We start from the raw sequence: 24,399 nt of genomic DNA on the forward strand, positions 1-24,399 counted from the left end.
ACAGACGCGTCATTGCTGGACATCGGGGCTCGTTTCGTAGTGAGATTCACCACTGAAGGCAATTCCGCTCCAGTCAATGAGATTCCAGGATGAAGACGTATCTGGAGATACCCCAGACAACGGTGGCATACCATCATCACTATCACCCAGCATACTGCCCTACAACTACGAGCGATCGTCTGAGGTGTCATTTCATTTCATAAGAAGACTCCTCTGTTTGCCATCTGCACAGCTGTACTTACGATATTCTAAACCCCGGTTTGCTGCTTTTCATGGCAAGCTATTCTAGGGTTAAATGTCACCAAGATAATGTCCGTCCGCACAGAACCAGAGTTTCTATTGCTTATCTTCGTGCTTGCCAAGGCCTGCGTTGGAAAGCAGGTTCTCCAGATCTCTCCCCAACTGAGAACGTTTGGAGATTCGTGGGCAAGGCTCTCTAACAAGCTTCGGATTTTGACTGTCTAACGCACCAGTGTCGTTGTCAACATCACCCTCCGCACCACGGCTTAAATTTCACGCCGCGGTGGGCGACTGCGACTGCACAGCATCGCGCCTCTGTTTGCACGAATCCGGACAATAAACTGCGGTTGGTGAAGTCAACAACTCGGCCATGGCGTTCCTCCTGCAGGTTGCTCAGGCGGGAGGAAGTGACTCCCACGTGTCTTCGGATTAGGCACTGTCCTCTCACACATAACTTCCTATTACGGCGGGAGGATTCCCCGTTTTGTGATGCTTGTGGTGTACACAACTCTGCCCGACACATTTTAACAGACTGCATTTTATGCCGTGATGCAAGGGCAGCAGCACAAGTTGATGCGGATCTACCCTGCGTTTTAGCTAATGATGAGACGTGGGTGTCTAAGGTTTTAAAGTTTTGTGATGTGTCTGGACTCTGGCCTAAACTTTTAGGCTGAAGGTTTTAGTGCATTGCAAAGTGGCTGGCTCCTCCCTTTTTTCCTTGCGGTCAGCCAGCCACTTCCATCTGATATTTTGTTTTAGCTCCCTCTACCACTTTCTTCTTGTGTTGTCCATGTTTTACTGCTGACGGCATGCTTCGTCCCACGTTTCGGTGTGGGTAGGCACATCTTTTTCCAATCTTGTTACCTGTGTTTTAAGTTCTGTTTTATCTTACTGTTCTGAGTGTTTTCTTGACACCCGTCTCAATCTGTTTCTGAGCAGGCGCTGAACACCTTGCCGTCGTGCGCCCATACAACCCTCTCCACCACTAGCACCACCACCATCCGCGTGCTTGAACGAGGGCATTGCGGTAGCCAGCAGCGGAACTCGACGAGAACACGAAAGGGTATCTTGGCCTTAAGTTTTGATCATCGAGTGGAGAGCATGTGTTCATCGGGGTACACAGCAATGGTGCTATGGTGGAATCTTCACCGTGCTTTTGGTTGGTATTACGGGACAGTTGGCTGGAGTAAAAGAGAAACTTGTGTGTCGTAACGAGATGTGGAATAGGAATTCAGGAGTTTTTGGGAGGTCTGGATTTACATGTGGCATAGGAAAGTGAATAAACACAAGGCTACCTGAATTTGATGGATTGCTTATCTTGTGCGATTAAACTTCAGGTGAGGGGTCAGTCTGGGCGCGTGGTATTCATGGATATTTACTTCTTGTCATTTCCTAATGACTGGTTTAGTTTAGTTGAAAGAGTTGTATTTGTGTATGTTACATTTTGAGCTCACATAACGCTGAGTGTGAACTAGGAAGTGCTTGTAATTGTCTGGTTTGAGCCCATACGCTACATGCTTAACAAACATTAATTGGCAAGTTGCCTATTAAAAATTGTGCACGGCTTATGGGCGTTTCACAATTTTACTGTCAGTCGTTATATATGTTGTTAATTGTTTTTCGTTTCTGGGCGGCAGTCCGTGCTAAGAGCGATCTGAATTTGTCTGCTCCCGTTACCTGAATTCTTGTGACTTGTTGGCAAAAAGGGGAAAGACAATTGTTGATTGGCGACTCCATGGAGTGTTCTGTGCACCACGACCAAATAGTGGATAGAATTGGAAGGAGAATCAGCATTGGTCGTATTTTTTTTTGTTTTATTATCCGCAAAATCGATTTTCGGTCAACTGGATCGCTCTAATCTTGTTGATATCAGTGCCTACCAATTTTAATTGTATATTACAGAACTGAGGATGGTCACTAAGTGACAGAAAATCGATTCTGCGGATAATAAAACAAAAAAACAAAACAAAAACTACCAATGCTGATTCTACTTCCAATTCCAAAGACAAGTGTGTTTGTTGGACGGCAAGGTCCTCGAAAGAAATGATCTCTGTTCTATGTTTCTGCTGTAGTGTCAGTAATTTAAGTTTTTGGAGAATCTGAATGAATATAAAGTTTCTGACGACGAATAACTAACGAAGTTTGGTAGAGAAAGAGACAAACGTAGCAAACCTGTTATTGGGGCTTTATGTATCTTCCATTCGAATAAATGTCTAGATTTGTGAAACAGGTTATAATGGCAGTTGCTGAAACGACTCTGAAGTTATCATCATTTGTGTTTGGCCTGCTCCTGTTTTATAATTGGGCTGAAGAAGCTTGGTGATTTCTGAATGAAAATTCAGTAAGGGAAGCAAGTAAAGTGTTCAAACGTTCTTGGAACGTGCTAATGGTCGGATTATAACAAATGTTTTTAGTGATGTCTACATTTTGGTGTATTCGCTCTTAACCCTGCACCGTCCACACCCATTGGAGTTCTATCCTTGCTGCAGGACCTATTCGACATAATTTGGCTCGATGTCCCTCAGGAGGACATCCAACATTTCTGTTGATCAGTGCCAAGCCGAATAACTGTTTGCACAAGGACCAGAGGTGGACCAACGCTTAGCTGACTTATTCACTTTGTGAATGTCTCTGTCATGAATAAATCACCCATTATTTATGAAATTATAATGATTTCTGTTTCTTTACATTGATAGGTGTCATGCACAACTTTTTTTTATCTGAATTTTTGGTATCTGATTCGATTGTGAGCGAGCAGTGGTGTTATAAGCAGTATCGCAGAAGTTAAGCTAACGTCGCTGATGTGCGCGAAGGTGCAGTGGAGCAGTCAATGTTAACCCTCCAGTGGACGCGCCGCGGCATACGCATCACAAATTTTAGTTTTCTGAGTATCCACTGGCTGGTGTTAGCTGTCGATTTCCATGGAATCTAGTATGCAATCTTCATTATAGATGGAATGCGTGTAAGCTCGTTTGAAACCAGACATGTCCATTGTTGTGTTGCAACAGCATTGTTAACTTCAGTTCTGCCTCTGCGGTGTTATTGTTACCATGCCTCTAGACATGTAAGTATTTATTACACATTAAATGCTTACGATTTGTTACAAACGTTTTCATCACTTATTCTTGTTTAAAGTGCTAATTTGTTGTTTTATGGGTACACTATATTTATTTCCAGGGAAAGTGTTACTGTAAGGGATCCTGAAGAGATCCTACGAATTATAGTGGAAATTTCGGAAGATGAATTGACGTGTGATGAATCTGAAGACGATTTTGATATGGAAGAGGAGATTATTGAAGCTGACAATCACAGTAGTGAATCGGAACAGCCGCAGGAAGAAGATGACAGTCAGGAAACCACAGCACATGATGTTGCGAAAGGTAACTATCCTTTTTATATTGGGAAAGACGGTGAAACTCTTTGGATTAGTCAGCCCCTACATGCAGGGAAAACAAGTGCTAAAAACATTATCAGAACTTTACCGGGACCAAGAAGGGATTGCCAGAAACGCACTTACACCTTTAGATGCATTTTATCTTTATATTACTAAAAAGATGATAGAAATCATGGCTCATACCAACAGATGGATTGGGAAAAACGTAGTGATACCAACTATCCTAGAGCTCGCGATTGCAAAGAAACTTCAGCAGAAGAAATTTATGCTCTTTTCGGTGCACTTTTTATGATTGGCGTAAAGAAAGAACATTTTGCCAACTACGATGAACTGTGAGCATCTAATGGTACTGGTATGAATGTTACTGTCGGTTTCAGTTATAAACGTTTCCGTTGCGTTTGACAGTCTAGAAACAAGAATTGAACGAAGGTCTACAGGTAAACTGGCACCTCTTCGTGAGTTTCACTTAGAATTTGTAAATAACTGTATTGCTCACTGTAATGTCAGTGAATTTATGATAACTGATGAAATGCTGCAGCTTTTTAGACGCCGTTATGGATTTGGACAGTACATTTCAAATAAGCCTGCGAAGTATGGTATCAAAATATACGCCCTTAGTGACGCAAAGACATTTTGTACCCCCAATTTCGAAGTGTATTGTGGAAAACAGTTCTCTGGGCCATATCTAAAATCAAATAAACCTGAAGGTATCGTCGAAAGACTGGTAACTCTCATTGATAACACGAACAGGAATAATACGCCTGATAACGTTTACACCAATTATAGTCTAGCTCATAATCTACTAATAAAAAGTTTAGCACCATCGGCACTTAAAAAAAAGAAAGATAGAAGATCTTCAACTTAAAAAAAAAGGCTGTGATCCTCCTCTCTACGATGGATGATAAAAATGAAATTGACGTCGAAACTGGGAAATCAGCTGTAAATTTGGACTATAACAGAACAACTGTGAACCAGATGTGTGCATCATACACAACAGCCAGAATAACCTGGAGATGGTCGCTGGCGTTATTCTTTCGACATCTTGATATCGCAGGAGTAAATTCAAACAGCCAAGACAATAAAGACAGGCGACTGCTTTTTCTAAAAAACCTATCGTATAGTCTTATGAACGCTCATCTAGGACACGGAGCCAAACTAACGAACCTTCCGAAAGATATACAAATATTTCTTGAAAAATTCAGAAAAGGTGGCCCAGTTCATGACGAACCTAAACCTGGAATATGTCACATATGCAGGCGACACAAAAATATCTGGACAAAGACGTCGTGCAACAATTGTGGAAACAATGTCAAAAAGATGCATTCTCGGCAGAACGTAGTGTGTTTCTCTTGTGATGCTAATGACCAGCGAATGGAAATTTGTTCTGATTGGAGATGTTTATTTAGGTAACATATTTCAATAGAGTTGATTATTTTTTTCTTTTACTTTTATCCGAAATAAATAATTAATGCCACAACACGCTGTTTTATTTAAGTTTTTATCCTGTGGTTTGCCTAAAAACGATAGCAATGTGACGACGAAATCGCGGTGTAAATGCCGCGGCGCGCCCACTCACGTGAAATCAGAAGGCGCGCCCACCAGAGGGTTAAGCTTTGGTAAAGTGAGGCAGTCGAAGTTCAGCTGTGTTAGAGTTAGGCCGATGTTAGAGTGAGGATGTTATGGCAATATTATGATTCAAATTTAAAGTTTCAACAAGATTATGAAACTGACATGTGAAGGGAGAAATCTAATGGAATGTCAGGTAAGTACAAATGATGTTACATCTTTTTCACTATTACTGCGCCATTGAACTAACTTGGTTATTGTACTGGAAGTTGTTAGATTTGAGGGATAGGAAAGTGTATTGTTCGAATGTTAAGAAGTTCATTAAATTTAAAATCTGCTTTTCTCAATATACAAAAAAACATAGTATTGTCATTTTTGCGCGTATTTCATTTTCTTACCAACTTTTCTCTTACAATTCTTTTAAGGGATCATCCAACCAAGTATGCTCGATAAACTGTTCGATTTGCGATTAACAGAGAACTCATTGCACCTCTGGAGTGTCTCTGTGTGCATACAGTAATTTGCAGCTTTAGCATAGCGGCGCGCAAGACAGAGCAGTACTGCAACACGTTGTCCAAATTTGCGCAGAATAGAGGTAAGGAGAAAAGATTATGATTTTTTTTATTTTTTCAATCACGGCCAACTTACGTTATTCAGAAACAATTTTTGTGGTAAAATTTTGCAAAGCCAATTACTCTAGGTTTCATATCCAAGTTAATTTTTTTTGTCTTAGTGTATATTCGCATGCGGAGGAAAAGTTAGGTGATTGAAATTTCGAGAAGAGATCTCATTGCAACGAAAAAAGCATTTGTTTCAGTGAATGCCACTCCAACTCGCATATCATATCCGTGAAATTCTCTCTCCTACTTCGCTATAATACAAAACGAGCTGCCCTTCTTTGAATTTTTGCGATGTCCTCCGCCAATTCTGTCTTGCCAGGATCCGATACCGCGCAACAATACTTCATATGAGAACAAGCGTTGTTTAAGGAGTCGCTTCAATAGATGCGTTTCACCTTCTAAACGCTCTGCCAATAAAACACAGTCGTTTGTTCGCCTTCCCCACAGCACTATTTATGTGATCGTTCCAATTTAAGTTGTTCGTAATTGTAATCCCTAGGTATTTAGTTGATGTGGCAGCCTTTAGATTTGTGTGATTTTCTGTGTAACCGAAATTTGAAGGATTTCTGTTAGCCACCATGTGGATTCCCTTCCACTTTTCATTATTTAAAGTCAATTGTTACTTGTGTAAATCTTTATGCCATTGATTTTGACCTTCTGAAGATTTTACTGTATGGTGAACGGCAGCATTGGTTGGTTGTTTGGGGAAGGAGACCAGACAGCGTGGTCATCGGTCTCATCGGATTAGGGAAGGATGGGGAAGGAAGTCGGCCGTGCCCTTTCAGAGGAACCATCCCGGCATTTGCCTGGAGTGATTTAGGGAAATCACGGAAAACCTAAATCAGGATGGCCGGACGCGGGATTGAACCGTCGTCCTCCCGAATGCGAGTCCAGTGTCTAACCACTGCGCCACCTCGCTCGGTGAACGGCAGCATTATCCACAAGCAATATAAGAGACCTACCGAGATTGTATCTTGAGTCGTTTGTATAGAGGACCTGTAACATTTCCTTGGAGAAAGGCAGATATTACTTCTGATGATTTCCATCATTTGGCACGAAGTGTGGCTTTTATTACAGGAAATTACGAATCCAGTCACACTACTGAGACGATACTCCATAGTTTGATTCGAAACCTCATGTCAGTAATGGCATCAAAAGTCTTCGGGAGATACAGAACTACGGAATCAATTTGTGATTCCCTGACGATAGGATTCATTACTTCGTGTGCATAAAGAGCTAGATGTGTTTCACAAGTACAATATTTTCCGAATCAGTGATGAATGTGTGACAATAGATCGTTTTATTCGAGCTAATTCATGATGTTCGAATAGAATATATGTTCCAAAATCCTACTTGAATCCTAAATGTGTCACGTGGATCTATAATTCAGCGGATTACTCCTATTTGCTTTCTTGGGTATTGGTGTGACCCGTACAACTTCCCAGTCTTTAGATATCCTCCCATGCATATAATGTCTTATCTCCTGAAGTATGTGTCGTAGAATGACGAAATTTTGCAGTTAGACTACAATCTTTGACATATGTGGATACCGTATGCAGAAGGTGTTCGTAATAGAGTTACTAATAATGGAGTAATAAATGAAAACGTCACGACTGATGCTGATGTCTTACTCTACGAACAGCGAAAATACAGCAAGCGATAAACTTTTCTCCTCTCAGCATTTTGTGCGGGGTGCGTGCGGGAAAGGATTTTGTAAAGGTTACATGTAAAGTTTTTTGGAAACCGCTAAGTGCTCCCATTCTCACATATAGTCTGGGTAATTTTCGCTCCGTGAGTTACAAAAATTCAAATGGCTCCAAGGCACTATGGCCGAAATATTGTGCCAGAGCGACACAAACAGCCGGCAGTAGACCCGATTATTCGACATGTCAAGATCTCGCCGGGAAAGCCTGTAGAGTTATAACAGATTATATAAGAGGTAGTGAAATGAAAACGAGAGAGATGGATGAGAAGTAAGTAAACTGTTTATTACTTCAAAATAACAACCGTAACTGCTAAGACATTTATCCCACTGTGAGACAAGACGGTCAGTGCCTTCATGGAAAATCTTTGCAGTTGCCTACGACCTCATGTTTCCACCAAGGTGTGCATCTCTTCTTCCGAAGCAAATAGACGCGTTTGAGTATCTTTCTTTAGGGATCCAAAAGTATAGACATCGCGTGGAGAGGGATCGGAACTTAATCGTGATATAACAAGGGCTGGGATAATTTTGTAACGTGGTTACTTATTCTAGGATTGAATACAACTGTGTAAGTTGAAACGACATACTTAATGTTGCAATTTTTAGCACAAAAATACACGCTTTTACACAGTTTTCAATTTGACAACATTAAGATAGTTGTGAGGACAATGGATCTTGCCAACATCAAAAAGTGAAATAATCCTATACACAACAATATTAAATATTAACTATCATAAAGAATATTAATCCTAAACAGAACGATATTAGAGTTTAATTAGAAGTTTCTTTACACAATTGTTCCTACACATACATTATGATGTTGGTCAGTACTACGTAAGTCGTCCGATTCTGGTTCAAAGTTCGGTACATTTAGGATGACAATCAAGTCTACAGTGGATGGTTAGTTATGTGACAAGCTGAGTGAAAGATTACCCAAGGCCGCTCGAGTTTACTGTGGATGCAAGCTGGTAAACCAACAAAGTTTACACCTCTGCACGCAGTATTTACCTTAAGCTGCGACGAGCTGCCGTCTGCTAGGCCACTGTCTTCTGCTGAAATTCCTATAAAACTAATTAAACCTTTGCTGAATTTTCCAGCAGAGACTTTCCCTATGTTTCTCATTATGCGAGAAAACATGTACTCATCTCTAGTCTTTGTAGGTGGCGATATACAAGTGCACGGTTGGAGCAGTGTGCATATTATAGTGCCCTCTCAGTTCTTGCAAGAGCAATTAACTAATTGGCTGGTTCGTTTCTCCACAGATGGAGCTAAACGTTGCTACAGCTAATTTATAGCTGGATTTCAGCCGCTGCGAATGCAGTATTCACACAAATTTCTCCTCTGTATCGTACAGAGCGTTAAGCGCTCTGTTCTGTACTTGACGCCAGTTCAGAGAAGAGTACCCGAAAATTTCCCGGCCGGCCCCGGTGGCCGAGCGGTTCTAGGCGTTTAAGTCCAGAACCGCGCAACTGCTACGGTCGCAGGTTCGAATCCAGCCTCGGGCATGGATGTGTGTGATGTCCTTAGCTTAGTTAGGTTTAAGTAGTTCTAAGTTCTAGGGGACTCATGACCTCAGATGTTAAGTCCCATAGTGCTCAGAGCCATTTGAACCATTTGAAAATTTCCCTCTTGTCTTACTCATGGCTGAACTGTCTCCACACCTGGGTTCATTCGATCTTCACGTCACAGCCTTTGTCGACCAATAGGAGCGTTCCTCTAATTTTGTGGAAACTCTCTCTACCAATCGCGATGTTCCTTCTATTAAACTGTGTCGAAGCTTCAGTATTTTTCTCCTTCCAAGTACGTTTCCACCAACCAGACGTTTTGTGCCCATTCTAGATGTCTAAAGTACACTGACCTTCACGTGTGTTGCACTTGCTGAAATTCCGAACGCAGTTTTCTCAAGCTTTTTCTCTGTCCCTCTGCAGATGTGCCGCTACATGCGTTTCTCAAGCCTGAATCACCTGGTAAGGTCGTTGACTTTCCACCTGCCACCCCTTTAAGTGGTTTGGAGGTAACCCCTGCAGCGCATCTTCGCTTCTGCCGTTGTCTCTCTGACTTTCAAACTAAAACGACTCCTGCTGCTTGTTCCAACTTCCACTCAAAGACATGCATTATATAGAAACGGTGTGTTACCCTGTTGATTGACAGTCATCTCTTTTTGGATTACATACTGTAGTCAAATTTGCTCATAACCGCCAAATTACGTTAGGTGTCATATTCACCTTCTCGTTGTGAAGTGTAAAGCTCTCATGTAAGGAGCGAATCTGACCTTCATTTATTCTGCCAATTTACAATTTTAACGAAAAACACGTAGAAGGTGGAACAACATATTTCATCACTTGTCATTTCGTGGAACACACTTTACTCCTTAACAACAATTATTATGATTACAAATTAAAAACCTTGCCAAAATGAATAACAATGTTCACAATAATTTGGAGAACTTGAACATGATCTGTTCATTAATAAAACAACATTAACAATTTATACCACTAAGAACAGGGCTTAAAATCAGGATTATACATAAGTAGGCAAATGCAAGCAAGAAGTCAACTAGACGTGACTGCAAGCTGGTTCAAACAATCTGAGTTTACCAGTAACATAAACTACAAATGAGTGCCACTAAACGCACTAAAGTTCCCAATAGACTACACACACCAAAAAAACAGTAAGGCTAACTAGTGACCCCACTGACTGTGGCTGTTGGAAAGCCCTTAAAAATGTATAACCTTAATGAAATCCGTTAGGCAGTAAAATACACAATCCTCCAAAATACAGAAAAACTGGGAAGACATACAATTTAAATGTGACTCTAAGTAGTACACATCAGCACAAACATTAACAATGATCCTTAAAGAGATCTGCAGTTTCCCAAAATACAAGAAAAGGTGACAAATAACAGCAGACGGCGAACACATCCAACAGGTAACAAGCAGGCAAGTTTCACAATGAAGGGAGTTAGCTAACGACTGTGTATAAAAAAAGGAAAAACTCAACTGTTGCCACTCCTAAGTAAAGGGCTTTAAAACTTAACACGCTCCAGAACCAGCGATAAGGGTGCAAGGTTTAAACAAGCAGTTAAAGAGCAAATATAGTGAGAAGAATTTTGAACTTGCAGAACACGCTTTAACGCTTAAGTGCATGCTGAATTCACAATACTGAATAGATCAAAAGTTCTGGAATTAACTGGCGACATTCCGCCATAACACGCATCAAGCGATGTAATTTACTTAACATGACCCAACACGAGGCGGGTGGTAGAGACGCCTGATTGCGGACCAACCCACACATCGTGCGACGACGGAAGTGTCGGTGCAGGAAAAGAAAACACGTCTCTGCTCTGGGCCCAGGAAACAGGCATGCGTCGTCCGCTGCCAGAACTACCCTGCCAACACACATCAGAAGGGAAGAGTAATCTGCCCAAATGAGGATACAAAAGAGAATGTTTAGGTGTAGGCAACGTTAACTTATTCCGGAAGTGACTACACATGCAACTTACAAACTGAACACTCCTTAAAATGACTTGACAACTAACGAAGTGAAATTCAGTGCCTGAAAATCTAATTACTAGGTCATACTCAGCTACAGAAATGTGCATTCACTTCGACACAGACTATGTTGCCATTTCAATTTCATCAGTGTACAACAGAGAATTCTCATACACTTGCACAGATATGACCTGGAGCAACAAATCATTATCAGTTTACTGGCTGATGACCACTCACACAATCACCAGGAGGCCCGTTAATATGACAGGTCTAATTCCACATTAACACAGACGTGGCCTTACGATGACAAGTACCAATGAAAAACAACACTTAACTCCACTCAGGTGTGGAGGAGCCGTGACTTCCAGCATTCCAAGCAAGGTGGTAATGCCTCCAGCCTGTACAGGTGATCTTCCAGGTGCCGTAAAATTTAAGCTTGCAGAGTTCGCGCAGAACTTGCTGACCAGACTGCACGTGGCGTCCGCTGCTCTTCCCGCAGTTCGCCGCTATCAGTACTTCTCCATTAGGTCTCGATCCCTCTCCAAGCGATTTCCACATGTTTGGAGCCCTGAAGAAAAACATTAGTGGCCGTCTATTTGCCTCGGACCAAAAAGTGCACGCCTCGGTACAATCATGGCTCCGTAGGCAACCGCAAACACTTTTCCATGGAGCAACTGACCGTCTTGCTTCACAATGAGATAAATCTCTTAACAATTATGGCGATTGCTGTTGAAATAATAAACAGTTTACTTACTGTTTTCCGCCGGCCAGTGTGGCCGAACGGTTCTAGGCGCTTCAGTCTGGAACCGCGCGACCGCTTCGGTCGCAGGTTCGAATCCTGCCTCGGGCATGGATGTGTGTGATGTCCTTAGGTTAGTTAGGTTTAAGTAGTTCTAAGTTCTAGGGGACTGATGACCTCAGATGTTGAGCCCCATAGTGCTCAGAGCCATTTGAGCCATTTGAACGTACTGTTTTCCCGTCTCTCCTGTTTTCATTTGACTGCCCCATGTAGCAAAGAGTAAAGTAAACCAATGAGGGCGGAGATGGAATGAATTCTCTTTCCCAAGCTGTTAATGGAACTGATAGGGCGGTGCGACATACTCTCTGAGGTATCAAACCATTTGTATATTGGTAATAGATGATAAAGTTGGAAATGGAAAGCAAGGCCTGACTAGTGTAAGTAGGTTAAGTAACAGTAGGCAACGTGAGCTACGGAGAGATAAAGAGACTTGCTTAGGGAGCACTAAGGTTCTATCAAATCAGTCTATGGACTGAGACCACAAAAATGGTTCAAATGGCTCTGAGCACTATGCGACTTAACTTCTGAGGTCATCAGTCGCCTAGAACTTAGAACTAATTAAACCTAACTAACCTAAGGACATCATACCCATCCATGCCCGAGGCAGGATTCGAACCTGCGACCGTAGCGGTCGCTCGGTTCCAGACTGTAGCGCCTAGAACGGCACGGCCACTCCGGCCGGCGAAGACCACAAAATCATCCACAAAGAAGTTTTGTGTTCCTTGAATATTTCTGAAACGTGTTCTGCAAGAGCCTTCACGACATACAAGGCCTATCTTGTAGTGTCTCTCCTTTCTGTTAGTACAGAATTTTTGAGACACAGTCAGCTTCACTAAAACAATCCTTAACGACTTGTGCAACTTCACCTGGTGCATTCTATCTCTAGATCCAGGTCCGGCTGCTGTGGCCGAGCGGTTCTAGGCGCTTCAGTCCAGAACCGCTGCTGCTGCTACGGTCACAGGTTCGAATCCTGCCTCGGGCATGGATGTGTGCGATGTCCTTACGTTAGTTAGGTTTAAGTAGTTCTAAGTTGTAGGGGACTGATTACCTCAGATGTTAGGTCCCATAGAGCTTAGAGCCATTTGAACAATTTGTACATCCAAGATTCATATTTCATTTTTGTGAGGACGGGGACGGAGGCTGTCGCAGGTTATTAGTACGTCTCTTCCAAATATAACTTCCTGTTATCCCCATATTATAACATGAAACGAACGAGTTAATAATAATAACAACAATAAAATATAAAAATGTTTAACGTAATAATAGTAATAAGAATCTATTTACTTACAATAAAAGACATAAAATAGTTTCTGATAATAGTAACTATTTGTTTACATCAGCGTTTAATACAATGCTTTCTCATAACGTCCAACAAACTGTAGTTCAGAGAAATAAAGAAACGGAAGAGCATCAGTCTGAAAATTTCAGTACATGTGTGATGCAATTAATTTGAGAACAATAATAGCAACAGACTGTCACCAGTTTATACCACATAAAATCTAAGTGTTCACTCTTCATAATCAGTATTTCACTGGCCACGACGATTACAGGCACAGGTCTGCAGACTATGGCCACGAGAGGCATGCTGATTCTTTCAGCCGTATTTTCCTACGTTCGGAAAGTCAGTAGTCCTGTTATTTTCTTCGTGGTTTTGAGTCTCCCTTTCTCTTGCCTTAGTTGAATCCCCTTGTCAGTTCTACCTGTGGACCCATGAGTCCATGGAATACACTGTTGACGGTAGGTTCAGTCAGCCTGTGAATGCTCGTCTTTACCGCATTAGCGTGGGGACGACCTCATGCAAACAGCTGAACTGTATCCTGTATTAAGTATAGTTCGTACATTCCTAGCAGTTTTCCACAATTTTAGGTTGCATGCTACTGTAGAGACCGACCTCTGCAGGACTGAGAGTCCCTAACAATTCGTCAGGATGCGGTTCGCGGACCGGTGTGGCGTCGTTAAACGCAATAATACTATATTCTAAATTATTATATTTTGTTTTAAAAATACAGTGGGATGGAGTGTTTATGTTTCCCAGGGCAGGCTCTGTTCTATGATGTCATTAGTAATGTGCGAAAATATTTTTCTGTTCTCGAGTTACCAGCGATCTCCAGTTCCGCTACATCTCCTTATCAAATTTGTTGCAGAGTCTTTCCTGCTTCGTAAAACTCTAGCTAGTCGTTGTTGCGTCCTACCTAGTGTCTCTTGTGTCACGTTACCGAAGTAATGAAGGCTGTTCTGTCTGCACTATTTTAACAAATTTCTGCTGAACTGCTCGCAGTCTCTCTTACTAGTGCCGGCTGGAGTGGCCGAGCGGTTCTAGGCGCTACAGTCTGGAACCGCGCGACCGCTACGGTCGCAGGTTAGAATCCTGAATTGGGCATGGATGTGTGTGATGTGCTTAGGTTAGTTAGGTTTAAGTAGTTCTAGGGGACTGATGACCTCAGAAGTTAAGTGCCATAGTGCTCAGAGCCATTTGAACCATGTTACTAGTGGCGAGGGGCTGTTCCGCCTGACCCAGTAACAGTGTAGAAATGCTTGTGATTCTTCGCTGGCGGGTGGTGATACTGCCGGTTGTTTTGAATTTAGAAGAACTTTTACTCTCGCGTTCCCTTACCAATTTTGTCGCGTGCACTACTTTACTCTCCACAGTCCTATGCCAGAAAATGCCCACATTATTCTCCCCAGGGCTGAATACTTGATGACTGGTCAGGTAGTTTGTTATCTTCTTGTTGCTCATATTAAGCTGAAACATTCTATTTGCTCCAACTTGTGTTATATTTCCATTAAACTGTGGTGCTGTAACAGCTTTGTGGTCGTTGATACATACTCTGCGGACACTGAATGGAAACGTTCGAGCCTGTATTTTGCCAGTTGGATCAAAACATAATCTCACGAGCGCAGTGTGTGAAAAATATCGCGGGCCCTTTTCGGAAAATTCATTTAGTATACTGTAGACTGAGTTTGCTCCTGAGCCACTTCAAGTCTAGCTAAGGCAAATCGAAACCTGTCTCTATTGCTATGACATTACTCGTAACTAATTCACGCACTGCATTTTTGCAAGTTTTCGCTCAAGCATCCCACTAATTTGATATTCTGGAAGTCAACGGAAAAATCTAATTATATTTTTATACTTGGCCAGATTCTGACAGCATATTTATTTCAGTAGACATTATGGAGTACTTCATGTCTGGTTTACGGACTATACTTCGTCTTTATATACCATTCCAAATATAATATTTCATTGTTATTTATTTCTGATTTCATTCCATTTCTATGCAACCTATTAAAAGCATGAAACTTCCTGGCAGATTAAAACTGTGTGCCCGACCGAGACTCGAACTCGGGACCTTTGCCTTTCACGGCCAAGTGAAGCTACCGAAGTACTTGCTATTAAAAGCATGTTTTCCATTAATGTGTGACACTAACGTGGAAACCTTACACGGAAGGCGTCTGAAACTAATACTAGATTTAATTTTTTTTCCTGACTTGCAGTGATGTGTATTTTCTTGTAAACTACAGAAGCTCATGTCTCTTTGGTGTGCCGCTACTAAATGTATGATATACAGAGAGGTTTCTGTAACGTACACGACATCAGATTTATGCCGCACATACCATGCTGCCAGAGTAGCGGTTTCTGAATTTTAGCACATACTTTATTTATTAGGGAACAGCCACTGTTATCGTCCTATAATCTACATGTCCTCCAATTTAAGTCTGCCGCCCGGCTCTAAACCAGTGTATGTCGGTCCTGTGGACATCGCTACATACTACGAGCTATGCTTTCATTCCAAGAGCAAGGCTCTTGCAGCTGCTGACAAGAACCGAGGATGACCTGTGAACCCAAACGACTGGAACCATTTGTTTGCCATGATCCACAACTTTCACCGACTGCGTTCAACATGGGTTGCCAGAGTATACTCCTGAGACTTACGGCAAGCACACTGAGTTCTCAGTGGGCATAGTTTCTGTTTCCCTGCAGGGGCACCTGCCTAACACCGGAACTCCAAATCGTCAATCCTCCCCCCCCCCCTCTCCCCCACCCAGGCTCAAACCCAATCTTCTTTATGCTAACTGCTGCGAATTTCGTCCTAGCGTCAATATTTGATGTGGGTCTTATTTCCTCAGTTGTTCTATCATCAGCGGGCAACATATCTTCTGGTAAGACACACCGGGGCAGCTGCCTGTTCATTGCTCACAAACGCCTTCCACCTGTAGATCCACGCCTCCACTGCTGTTCGCCAGTCACCCAACGGCGACGACAAACCAGCTATGTCGATTACATCGGAAGGAGCCCCTGCACCAGACGACCCATCGCCTCTGCAGCTGTGGGCAGCAGACTGAATTTGTCATCCTCACCCAACTCAGCTTCCAGCCATTTCGAGTTCGGGCCAGTTTCTCCGGCATCTCCAGGCTTCCGAGGCATCTTCTTACTCTACCAACTTCGACTAATTAAGCACGTGTGTGTGTATGGATTAGGGGCACTCAACGACGTGCGCTAATTAACCACGTAAGAGAATGTAAAATATCTAATACGGTTTTATCTGATTGTCCAACTGACAGAAAAACCAAAATCCACACTCTGGAATTTAGTTGTTGTTTGTGTTTGCTAGTGTTCTCTGTGCGCTTGTATATTGACGATCTGGTAATAGTTTCAGTACTGATAACATGCTCCACAGAACTCTATTCGAACTGAAGAAAGTATGAACCAGTATATTTCTAAAAATTCCTTGCATAAAACAGAATCCGTGGCGTTTTGTGGTCAATATCACGTCCATTGTAAGCTATTTATTAAACACAAATCAGTTAAACAGGTCGGATAATTTGCTTTCCTTGGCTACACACCTCACCTTTTGAGGAACATGTAACTGGAAAGAAGATTTAAAAAGTTAACTGAAGTGTGGTACAATGAGAAGAACGCTAAGAAACTATATAAGGAAGCAATACTGAAATTTGTAGCAAATCATTTCATTTCACACAGCTGCCCTGATTGAGTCTGACAGAATGTCACAATGAAAGTAAGACTAAATCGCTGGTGACGCACGTCAGATTTGTATACATTCTCAGTGTGAAAGTCATTCTGATCTTCTTTTGTAAAATAATTCCTTGTTGAGTCTCGCTGCTAGAAAGTTGTACGAGGGACGTTCAATGAGTAATACAACACTTTTTTTCTGAAGGAAGGTTGGTTTCATTCAGGATTCCAATCCAACATATTACTTGCCACTCTTTTAGCTACAAAATCCTATTTTTCAACATAATCTCCATTCAATGAGACGGCCTTACGCCACCTTACTGGGAGAGCCTGTATGCCCGCATCGACGTTGGAGCCAATGTCTTCATGTATCGATAACCTCCCCATCATCCACGTTCTGCTTCCGATTGAGTGGATCCTCCGTTGGGTCAAACACATGAACGTTGGAGGATGCGAGATCCAGGCTGTAGGGTGAATGAGGAAAAGCGGTCCAATGGAGTATCCACAGAAAACTATATATAAAAAAACGATCAGTAAAAATATAATAATGTGTTACTGTGTTTGTAAAACTATGCTGTTTTCTACATGTTTTAGATTTTAAAAAATCACGGATGATTGTGATATTTGTCGCCGAAACCAGTTTGGGAAAATAAATAAGTAAACAAATAACAAGGTGTTTCGGTGTTTCGCATCAAGGCTAAAATTCTGTTTAAAGCATTAGCGTCTCCCACAGCGTGGCAATAGTACGAGTAGACTTACGCTATTATATAACCACAGTGAGCATATATGGTATGAAACAGATGGTTGCTCTAAGTGATTTGGTACTCGTAATTTGCTCATGTTTTACTGTTCAAGGTTCTTTCACGCGTTAAGAAATGTCTTAACTTCAGTTGGCTGTAATTTAGTACGGTGTTCATGTTTAAAGAACTATCACGTGCATTTTTTTATTGTACGTTACGTATTTTGTGTTGTAAAGGGAGTTCCTTTTACTCAACCATTACGTAAAACTTATCTGAGTGGATGATCATTGAATTGTCCGTAATGCTAGGACGATTAAGTCGGCTGACCCTGTTGGTTCTCGTAAACTGAGGCGTTCGCGAACTAGCTGTTGACTTACTGTGTGCGTTTGGAAAACGAGTAACTCGTTTAAAGTGTTTGCACGCTGTTGATCCGGAATTGTTTCATAAAGATAAGTGCTCTTCTTTGCATTGGCCAAATAACTACTTTTTACTTGTAATGGTTGGAAGTCACTGAAACTGCTGGTTTGTTAAGTTGCTATGAGAAGGAGCAATCATCTATTGACTTACTGCACAGGCATCTAAATTAAAAAGTGAAAATCAATTGGGTTTGTGACCTTTAATGCCAAGGGATAATTCTAATACTTGCAATTGTTTTTCATTTCAAATTTTCTGTGTGTATGCATGGGGTTTCGTTTGTTTGTTGCCGTTATTAAACGTCTTAATTAAGCTCTGTGACTACTTGTCTGTGCCTCGTACTAACAGGTTTATGTCACAGGTAGTCTAACCAGAAGGGGCAAGGCGTGAACTACAGTAAAGATAAAGACCAGCAAGTGCACTGAAGAATGTTAATACTAATACCAATATTGTGGAGCATAAACCACCTCCACACACAAGTTAGATACTGTTGTTTATCCCTTGGTTGTCAATCGATTCGCAAGGACTGTATCTGTTGTTTAATCGATTGTCTTGAGTGATTTCTCGAGTCAGCCGGTTGTGAAATTAAGAGTTGTAATTTTCTGCTTTTGGGGAAGAAGATCATACTTGAAGATTCTTGGAATTCTTTGTGCGTATTTACTATCAATATTATTTTACTATCAGCAGTTGGAATTGTAAAGTTAATAATATTGTTTAATGCTGGTTATCGCAGTTTCTTTAAACTTTTCTGAATTGACCATCTGTGTTCATGTGTTTAAAATTTTGAAGAGACTAACACTAAATCTCTTTTGAAGGTGGGTTTGTAAAGTGGCTTGGTATCTTACCACTCCCCTCCCACTCCTACCACTTCAAGTACAGTCTTAACTCCGAAATGTGATTTATTAGATCAGTTACGGGGGTGAAAAAGATGGATAGAAAGAGAAATGACGACACACACCAGATACTCATCTACAGCTCACATGAATACACTCAAATCGGATGAGCTCACGTAGAGCCGATGAGGGGTGAACATTTGACAATAGGTATACACCTAGAGGATTCCACAGACTGGATAGATCAAAGAAAAGATGTCAAACTGAAAGCTTAAGTTCACAACAGATCAAGGGATCTAATGCGTGAAGATCTCGTGATGATGGTAATCTTTGGTGTCTAGATCAAATCTCTTTCTTTCTCCGTCTGTATTTGATTGATTCTGTTAAATATTTTTTGTCTTCGGAATCTCATTCAGTGAATTCTAGTAGTATACTTCGGCGTGGTAGACTGCATTGGCGTACCTAACATCGCGACTGCAGCCAATGGCGGTGGACAACGGTACCGTTCACTGATATGAAGATGGTATCGGTGACCATGCAGCTCTCTTATAATGAAATGGTAATTAAATAAAGACCCTAAGCTGTCGACAGGGTTTGAGATACATCTACGGGGACACTTGAAAATGTGTGCCACGACCGGGACTCGAAACCGGGATCTCCTGCTTACATGGCTGACGCTCTATCCATCTCAGCCACCGAGGGCACAGAGGATAGTACGACTGCAGGGATTTATCCCTTGTACGCTCCCCCTGAGACCCACATTCCGAACTTAATGTTTACACACTACATTCGTAGTGCCCCTGCCCATTACACTCATTACTCACGACACACAATCTTACCGAGTCCCGTAAGAGTTCGGGCAATGCGTGTGCATCCAGCACATGTTTGAAAGAACAGATACCATCTTCATATAGTTAAGGCTGACTGGCAATTGACCTTCTTCTTCTGTGCTGGATGCACACGCATTGCCCGAACTCAACGGGACTCTAAGATTGTCTGCTGCGAGCAATGAGCGTAGTGGGCAGGGGCACTACGAATGTAGTGTGTGGACATTAAGTTGGGAATGTGGATCTCACGGGGAGTGTGCAAGAGCTAAATATCTGCAGTAGCACTATCCTCTGTGCCCTCGGTGGCTGAGATGGATGGAGCGTCAACCATGTAAGCAGGAGATACCGGGTTCGAGTCCCGGTCGGGGCACACATTTTCAACTGTCCCCGTTGATGTATCTCAACGCCTGTCGACAGCTTAGGGTCTTGATTTAATTACCGGTCCACTGAAGTGATTGATCTTGGAAGTAGTGTCATCTTGGAAATATTCGTACATAGTGAGAACCAGAAACTTTTCGTGGTGTAACAGCTCATCACCATTCATAGAGAATAACACCTGGCAGTAGTGCTGCCTGCGCTACTACGCCACTGGAGATTGAAAATATCATGCGAACTGAGAGGCTTGTACCAACAGACAAGCGTCGCGAAGACGATTGGCCATCTCGAAACCTTTAGGAATATTGAACTGTAATGAGACAGGAATTAGACAAAATAACGACATAACCTTAGAACAGTCGAGTGGAAAACCTGAAAACAGGTACAAAACACGAGCATCTGTCTGCAGTGTACATACTATATGCTACGAGGATAATTCAGTGTACACTTTCGTTCTAATCTTTAGCTTGGAAGTATCGCTTAGCAGGATCGTTAGCCGCTGGATGGTATCTTTCTCTTCGCTTGCGGCAGGTGTCAGTGGTCAGTGTTAGAATAACAATTCACATTTGCGCTCTTGAGAAGTAAACAAAGCTGCACCGCTCTCCATTTGCACCAATGAAAAATAGTGTTCTGGCATTCGTTGTGTGTGTGTGTGTGTGTGTGTGTGTGTGTGTGTGTGTGTGTGTGTGTGTGTGTGTGCGTGTGAGTGTCTGGAAATTTTCCAGGAGCTGAAATCATCCATAGAAGTCCTTCACCACAATACAAGGGAAATATATGACCACGGTGAAGTATTTAGCACAGGACTGAACGACTCAAAAGCGGCCGAAATAGCGCTAAGAACTTCTGACAAGTCCGTGACACAATTTTGAATAATTGACGATTGACTATAGCTGATGTAGCAATCTAAATGGGTACTGTATTTGACACGATGCGTAATAAAAAAAAGTAGATGTATGGACTTATCGATGACTTCTCGCAGATAGAATGAAAGTTCTGACAAATCTTACACAAAAAATGACAAACACAAATCAGAAAAGGAATGGTGCTTGATTACCTAAGCATGCATTGTGGGATAGCTACAAAAATTCTTACCTGAATTAATCCCTTTTACAACACGATCTAACTTTGTTTACCTGAATCCACTGCGGAGCGCTACCCTACACAAATGGAATGAACTACGACCGAGTATATCACAAACTATGGTTCACCTGAAAACAGGTAGCTGCAAATTTCATTTAACAACCCTATGCTGGTGCAGCAGTATTTTCCCTTTCACCTTGATTCAGGTGGCAGCAGAGAACGGCGTCCTGTGGGATAGGAGCGGCACGCTGCGCCAGCTGTAATATTCTGATAGGTCGATCAAAATTGGCAAACTACGCCGTCTGGCGTTCTGATTATCAGAACGCGGGAAATTTTCCTATCCGAGCACTGAAATCCCGATTTCAGTGTGAGTCGTACCCGTTTGCCGGTCTGGCCAAGCCTGCCGGAGTGGCCGAGCGGTTCTAGCCGCTACAGTCTGGAACCGCGCGACCGCTACGGACGTAGGTTCGAATTCTGGCTCAGTCATCGATGTGTGTGATGTCCTTAGGTTAGTTTAAGTAGTTCTAAGTTCTAGGGAACTGATGACCTCAGCAGTTAAGTCCCATAGTGCTCAGAGCCATTTGAACCATTTTTTTTTGTTTTTTTGTTTTTTTTTTGTTTGGCCAAACCAATCTGACTCACAAGCACGACGGTGCGTGGTGGAACTGTCAAACATTGGGCATCTGACTAGGACGAATAAGTTCGCCCCCGTGACTCAGGGTATGTCCTACCTAGATGATATGCAGCTCCACTGTCGGTACAGTTGGAAACTGCCACTGGCTCTTAGTTCACCACAAGATATAGATCACAAGTCTCACCCACTAAGGAAAGACCTGCAGGTCTCCACCAGAGGAGGACCAGAAGACCAAGAAAACTAAGAATCACGACCACTTTCCACCAAGTCTCGGTACAGGAGCAGAACTAGCGAAAACCAAACCGCCCCCACATTGCGCAAACCAAGCGAACCATCCTGTACTCATTGGATCTCCCATCTTCATTGTTCTGTTAGCCTGGCAGCCAATCCAGAGACAGCACGGGGTTCGCATAATGGAGGAGCAAGCCTCCACTTTTCATATCCTGAGAGGAGTCAGTCAGCGACTCCCAAGCTCTCTTGTCTAAAAAATGAAGATTTTAGACTAGGGAGGCGTCGTTCTCACGGAAAGCATGGCAATGTTTGGGCAAACAAAAACTTGTACCTACTTGGAACCACAGCCCCTCATTTACCGAGAGATCTAATGTTTCCTGGCACACATTTTCCAATTTCTGAAAGAAGGCTGTTAAGCTTCTCTGACAATCGCGCCTGTGGAATATGTATGTTTTTGCCGCTCGCTATAGGAAACTGGCGACTTCCTGGTATCGGGGAGTAACAGCCTTGCCTCCACTAAACACATGCACGAGCCGCTCTGTCTGTATTGTACCAGCTTGTAAGATGAGAATCAATGGAGTTTTATGACCTTAGCTACTAACATGAGAAGGAATGGAGTTTTATGACCTCGCCACTGTTTATACAAAGGCTCACTTTACAGCGGTCTCTCTTAAATTGCTTCCTCGATCCACTTTATGCCAACTGGCCACCTTCACGATAGCTGCCACCAGTCCCAGGTAAAATACCTTGCTATCCGGGGGCCTCATTTCCGATCCTAAGCAAAAGGAGGAGAGTGCTATGGCCAGGAGTCCCTCTGCAGGTATGATCCACTGAGTGCTGCTTCCCAGAACCACTCACAGAGCCTGGTCGCTGCAGTCAGACCCTATGGCCCCCAATCCATCCCTCTCTCTGTTTTCCGTCTCCTCCTCCATGGACTCTCGGGTACAATTTCTCTACAGGTTACACATGCAGTCATAAGAGCATTCTGTTCACAATTTCCTCATGTAAAAAGTCATAAACCACACATACCAAATGTAGTACTGGGGAATGATGCAGACCTTCGGAGACGAGAAGTCTACCACATCCGCAGCCAGTGCAGTAAAGCACTCATTGAGGCACTGGGGAAATTCTACACATGGCAGAAGAGAGGTGCCCTCAACATAGTCGCCACCTTAAAATGCGCCGGACCTTCAAGTCGGCCACGGCCAACCATGGTATAAGAAGTGGCCATACTATCGATTACGACAACATCAAAATATTTAGGCAATCTTCATCCTTCTGGGATTGTGTGGTAAAAGCGCTCAGTGAAATTAGGGTCCAAGATAATCCGATTTTTAAAAATAGTGGTCTACAAATCAGGTAGGCGTGGAATCTTGCACTGAGCCTAAAAAAGGAAAGAAAAACCGTTCCCCCAGTGATGGACACCAGATTTCGGAGTCGGGCGATGCTAACCCCACTACGCCACCACTCTCGGCGGCAGCCTCACGGGCAGCTCTGGGAGCGAGGCAATGGCTGATGGAGCGGGTAATGGCCAAGATGTATAGGACGCCTACAAGAGGAGCACAGCAGTCATCAGGAAGCACCTGAAGACAGCAATGAGACTGTTTCCCGAAATACAGTGGAGAAATTACGACATGAGCCGAGTAGAGAGCCGAGAATTCTACAAATAGGCTCATCTTTCATATAGTCTGTATAATGTGGGTTGCAAAGCAATTCAACGAAGAGCACAAACGCTATCATGTGAATAACGCTATCATGTGAATATCGGTTAGCAGTTACTGGGCCATCAAGAGAACACAGGTAAAATGATTCTGAAATGAGTCATCGCCGGAGATGAAACCTGGGTCTTCAGTTAGAACCAAGGAGGAAACTCTTCAACAAACGGGATAAAAACACCCTGAATTTACAGTCGAAAGACAGTTACAGGTATTACCTCTCACCAAGTACAAAGCAGTGGCCGACGGCCTTCTCTTAACGAACGAGAGCAGCGGCGTTTGGGTTGAGATGTCAGTGCTAACATACAAGCAACACTGCGTGAAATAACCGCAGAAATCAATATGAGACTTACGACGAACGTGTCCGTTACGACAGTGCGGCGAAATCTGGCGTTAATGGGCTATGACAGCAGGCGACCGACACGAGCGCCTTTGCTAACAGCACGACACCGCCTGCAGCGCCTCTTCTGGACTTGTGACCCTAGACGACTGGAGAACCATGACCTGGTCAGATGAGTGCCGATTTCAGTCGTTAAAAGCTGATGGTAAGGTTCGAGTGTGGTGGAGGCTCCACGAAACCATGCAACCAAGTTGTCTAAAAGGCACTGTGCACGATTGTGGTGGTTCCGTAATGGTGTGGACTGTTTTGCTCGGAATGACCTGGGTTCTCTTGTCCAACTGAACCGATAATTGACTGGAAATGGTTATGTTAGGCTACCTGGAGAACATTTGCAGCCTTTTATTGCCTTCGTGTTCCCACAAAACAACG

Source organism: Schistocerca cancellata, chromosome 3 (genome assembly GCF_023864275.1).
Source record: "Schistocerca cancellata isolate TAMUIC-IGC-003103 chromosome 3, iqSchCanc2.1, whole genome shotgun sequence".
Taxonomy (NCBI): Eukaryota; Metazoa; Arthropoda; class Insecta; order Orthoptera; family Acrididae; genus Schistocerca; species Schistocerca cancellata.